The 5,881-nt window shown below is 34.1% G+C and overlaps 1 pseudogene; it reads right to left on the bottom strand.

Moving 5' to 3' along the window:
- Positions 1-589: 589 nt before the first annotated feature.
- Positions 590-3,041, bottom strand: LOC150032308 (uncharacterized; annotated as a pseudogene).
- Positions 3,042-5,881: the final 2,840 nt, after the last annotated feature.

A 5,881-nucleotide genomic window follows, 5' to 3' on the forward strand; every position in this document is an offset into this window, starting at 1 on the left:
AAACACAATTTTCTTATACATTGATTACAATCAATATCCAATGATAACTATAATAAGCAACAATTTTGAAATATTAGTACGTGTATAATGCAAATTAGCCACAACATAAACACAATTTACTTACCCTGTGTTATATGGAATGAGGACTATTTGGTCTAAATTAGCCAATTCTAGTTGATTGGCTAAATTTCTGGATCGGATATCTTGAGATTTCACGTGTGGCGATATTCTTGCTTGATCAATTATAAAAAACTTCTTTGTAATATCACAACCACATTCATCCCAAAGATACCTAAACAAAGTAAAAGTTATTATTCATAATATTTTAGTAGTTAACATTTAATTATACATCAAATAGTAGGTCTCTAGAGATTACCCGTGTGGACAACCACCAACTGAATGTACGATTATGCTCTTCTTGAAACCACTTTCTACTTTTATTTTTACCAGAATTAAGCTTAGACAAAATATCCATATGTTGCCTATTATAAATGACAAAGTTAGTAGATTATTGAATAATCAAGTAACCTAAAACAAGAATAAGATGAAGATCTACATACTCGACGTAAGGAAGCACATCATTTACATTTTAAAGGACATAAAGATGAGCTTGATCTAACTCATCCTTACTCGATCTGATAAAAGAAGCAGTTGATAATGCTCTATCAATGTTTGAATTCGCTTTCTTTGTTGATGAGTTTAGCCCAATAGAATTAACACCAAATACGAATTCAAAACAAAACTCTATAGTCTCTTCAATAATATAATTTTCTCCAACACAGCCTTCTGGTTGATTTTTATTTCGTACATAAGTTTTCAACACTTTCATGTATCGTTCAAAAGGATACATCCACCTCAAATAAACAGGTCCACAAAACTCAACTTCTCTTACGAGATGCACTACAAGGTGTACCATAATTGTGAAGAATGATGGAGGAAAATACTTCTCTAAGAGGCATAGAGTGACAACGATATCCTCTTGCATACCCTTTAACTGAGATGAATCGATCGCCTTGCAACATATAGCATTAAAAAAGAAGCATAGGCGAGTAATTGCAAGTTTTACATGTTTGGGTAAAATATCACGAATGGCTACAGATAATAATTGTTGCATAAGAACGTGATGGTCATGCAACTTAAGTCCGTAAAGTTTCAAATCTGTGAACAACACTAAACTTTGAATGTTCGATGAATAACCTTTAGGTATTTTAATTTCTGATAGTACCTTACAAAAGTTCAATTTCTCAGCTCGTGTTAATGTATAACATGCGAGAGGTAAAAATACTTTTTTCTCTCCTACTTGAGGGCCAACTCTGATGTAATGTTCAATTCCACCAAATCTAATCGAGTCTTTTTCCATCTTTTGTTTTACCAGGAATATCAAGCAATGTGCCAATAAGATTTGCACATACATTCTTTTCAATGTGCATCACGTCTAAACAATGTCGCACGTAAAGATACTTCAAATATTCTAACTCGAAAATAATAGATTTTTTCTTCCATTAAGTTGAAGTGTTATCTCCACTGTTCTTTTCTTTGATACTTTTCTTACCAAATGAATATTGATACTTACTTGTTTCTGCAAGAATTTCTTCCCCACTCAATGGTTCTGGACCAAATTCTAATTCTTGTGCGCCATTAAAAGCTTTCTTTTTTTTCCTATATGGATGATGGTGGGGTAGAAACTTGTGATGCCCGAGATATGCCATCCTCTTCCCTTTTGGTAAATAAGTGCATGAAGTATTCTCTCCACAAATTGGACATGCATGATACCCTTTAACCGTACAACCACACAAGTTACCATACGCTGGAAAATCATTAATGGTCCATAATAAAATGGCTTTAAGAATGAAACGATGTTCTTCATATGCATTGTAACATTCTACCCCATCTTTCCAAAGATTTTTCAAGCCATCTACTAAAGGAGCTAAATAAACATCTATGTCATTTTTCAGTTGTTTAGGACCATATATTAGTGCAGTCAACATCAAAAATTTCCGCTTCATGAACAACCATGGAGGTAGATTGTATGTCACTAACATCACTGGCCAACAACTATATCTACTACTCAGATCTCCATGTGGATTTACCCCATCTATCGAAAGAGAAAGACGAAGATTTCTAGGTTCTGACCCAAACTCTGGCCACAAATTGTCTATTTTTTTCCACGATAGGGCATCTTTGGGATGTTTTAATAAACCATCTGTTTCTTTTTTTTTAGCATGCCATGTCAATAAACTTGCTGTCTCTTTACTTCGAAATATTCTTTCAAATCTTGGAATTGGGGGCAATTACCACATGACTTTTGCTGGGATATTTTTAGCCCTTTTGTTTAAATTTTTTTTAAGCTTCCATCTTGACGTACCACAAATAGGGCATACATTTGTATTAGAGAGTTCTTTTCTAAACAAACGACAATCATTTCTACATGCATGAATCTTCTCATACTTCATTCCAAGAGTACCCAAAATCTTTTTTGCTTCATAAGTAGAAGTTGGAATTTCATTAGGACTAGGTAATATGTCATGAATTAATTTCAACAACTCAGTGAAACTCTTATCGCTCCATCCAAATTTAGCTTTTAAATTATATAACTTTACCAATGTAGATATTTTAGAAAAAGTTTTACAATTTGGGTACAATGGTTTGTTCGCATCATCTAATAATTCTTCAAAATTATCGGATTTTCCACTAAAATAGTTATTGTATACAGGCTCAAACATTCCAATTGTGTCATCAACATCAACATCATCCTCATAAGCTTCGTCTCTTTCACTAGTAGACACATTTTCATTGTTCCTCTTAATCGGTAATGATTCACCATGAAAAATCCATGTCTGATAACTTTGATCTATACCATTAAAAAATAAGTGTTCTCTTATTTTGTTCACATCTAGAATCTTTGCATTAACACACTTCAAACATGGACAACTCATGACATTCGGTATATTTGAATGTTGTAGACCATTTTTAATAAACACCTCGACTCCTAAACCATACTCAGCTGACATTCTATTCATTTTCATCCATGACTTATCCATGATTGTAAAATATGCAACTTGAACAAATTTAGAACAACTAGACTTTTAAGGTAAGCATCTTATAAATATTACCTTGTCCTTGTTATTAATGTTGTTATGAAGTCCTTTTTGTGTTGGGTGCACTTTCTCCACTTGTCAACCTTCTTAAAACACATCTAATGCAATCTTCCTATCTTCCCTCCAAATACCCAAGAATCAAAATTTAGCCTTACACGTCAAACTTGAACCTAACAAATGAAAAACTTCACTCAACACCACACAACAACTGACAGTGAATTCTAAGCTAAAGCCAATGGGAGGTAAGGACTCTAAACGGTAACATATGGAGTTGACAAGCATGAACCATTAACCACGTAACGTATAAATTTGATCAACGGAAGAGAAAAAAAGCTTACTGCACGAAGCTACAAAAGATTAACGAAAATAATGTTCCTTACTAAAGTACAGGATAATCAGTGCCTTAATTTCTTATTTTCTTATACATGAACCATATTGCTCAACTTGAATAACAACAAGATAGAGGATCAAAAGATGGATTGGTCAGATATAAAGAGTTATTAAACCATTTGTAAATTATAAATAAATGTAAACACATGAAAGTTTCCAGAATATATAGTGGATGAGTAACAGAACAACTACTAGGTTGTATATGCCATTGAGATTCAAGGACGTTTATGAAATTTAGAGGATGAAAGGACTCTTCAAGGAGAGAGAGAGTTCAGTTAATCTCCAATGCCCTGAAGAAAGCAACATAAACATGGATAACACATTGGTCTGCTTGGTTCGACTATTTTTAGAACATTTGTTCAGCCTTTCTTTCATTCATCGTGATTCATGACACTGTTGTTTGTGTAACAATGCACCGTCTAATGAAGTCTGAGGTTGAATGGTTAAAAATTCAAAGTTTATGAATCTACTCTAAAGATAAACCCAAAATTTCCCAAATGAATACAACAAGACAAGCTACTCTTTTGGTGGTTATTAGGTTCGATGAAAAAATAAAAAGTTGTTCAAATATTCAACTATCAAATGACAGAGGAAGAAAACCCCACCTGAAGGCAAACGAAAATGTTGTTCAAATATACCTGCGATGGAGAAGCTTGGATGACGAGCTCGTTTTAGATGACTGCCCGATGACCACCCGATGAAGACAACCCCACCTGAAGGCAAACAGCTGAACAACAGCTATTGAGAGAGGAGAAAGTTTGTTTGGGTAGGCAAATGGCCGATCGAGGGTCGCAGTACTTTTGGTAAAGTGAGAGAGCTGAGAGATGAAATTTAGGGCACGCGCATGCGAGAGGGAAATGAAAATTTTGATAAATTTGAAAAAAAAATGGGAGGCCTTCAATGTCGGTTTTAAATCGAGGGTCGCATCCGATAATGCTATTTTCAACCGACATTGAAGCCCGAATTTCTTCTAGTGTTCCTTTCCCGTTTTTTAGGCTAATCATCTCAGTCCATTAATTTTTGGTGAATGTACATGAGATGTATGTTTAAGTTATATGTCATATAGTATACCATATAGTTTTAAATCCTACCATAGGTTATGCATTCACCATGCATCATCTCTATATTGTAAGAGTCATGATATAGTAGTTTGCATGATTAATCTACTTTAAAGCATGCTCATGCATCATATAATGTAAGAGTTATATTTATGCATGCATTAAGCATATTCAGGCATCATCTTTATATTATAAATATTATAGTATAAAGGTGTATGGAAGCATGTATGCTTCGTTCATTACATTTTATATAAGAGTTATATATAGTAATGAATGGACATTGCATGAAGCATGATATATAGGTTAATTTATAAGAGTTATAAATACCTAGTCTAGCTTAGTAATGTGGATGATTTTGGTTGTTTCTTTTATAAGAGTTATAATGGAAATTAGAACTAAAATCAATAAGAAAGACATGCATGCAAACTTAGGTTGAATCATGTTTTAAAAGAGTTTTAAAATTTAACTGAGATAGACATAAGATCACGGTTTTAATGAGATTAGAAACCTAAGTTTAATCTTTCAATCAGTTTAATAGGATTAAATTGACTAATAAAAGATTAAATATGTACCAAATCTATCTATAAGGGACCTTTTGTCTAAGACGGGTTCTGTCTAGGCTGGAGTACTTAAGCTGATGGAAACGGAACACTCCTACCTGGGAACCTACCTGGAAAGGTGAATTAGATAGATTTGATGCATGCATGCAAATTTGATGATAGTCTATTAAAGTGTTTAATGGGACTTGATTCGAACTTGTTTAATTATCAAAAGCAAGAGTTGTTTTTTTAGCAAATTAAACTCACACTTGGATAAAATCAGTAGTCGGATTGTCTAAGTTAATGAATCCTTAGGTAGAACATTCAATGAAAGGTACTTGGGGTATATGATACTTCACTTAAACCTCTTCACGTTTCTCCCTAATGTCCACACCATGAGATCTATCCTCGGCCTCAAGGTACCCTGGGAGTGTCCCCCTAAAGTATGGTATTTGAATAGGTCAATACTAAGGTGAATTGAGAGAATATTCATAGTAAGTGGGAGTGGGACGTGTGATAACATATTTCACGGTCTTTCTCATTCGGTTGGATAATGTTTTATGCATCGCCTTGAGACACCTTGGGAGTGTCCCCCTAAAGGATGGCAGTTTTGCACAACTCTTTATCTCATCTCCTGTATAGGATAAGGTTCGTTTAGTCTCTTTTCCTAATCTACTTTTCCCTACGATGGGCACATTGGGCAGGATTCTAGGGCCTAAAATGAGGGGTTAGACTTACGCGAAATTTTTAAAGGTTAACAGTTCTGGACCGAAAAATGGTGACTGTTAGAGTCAGT

The sequence above is a fragment of the Benincasa hispida genome, chromosome 11 (genome assembly GCF_027475165.1).
Source record: "Benincasa hispida cultivar pf3 chromosome 11, pf3_genome.v1.1, whole genome shotgun sequence".
Lineage (NCBI taxonomy): Eukaryota > Viridiplantae > Streptophyta > Magnoliopsida > Cucurbitales > Cucurbitaceae > Benincasa > Benincasa hispida.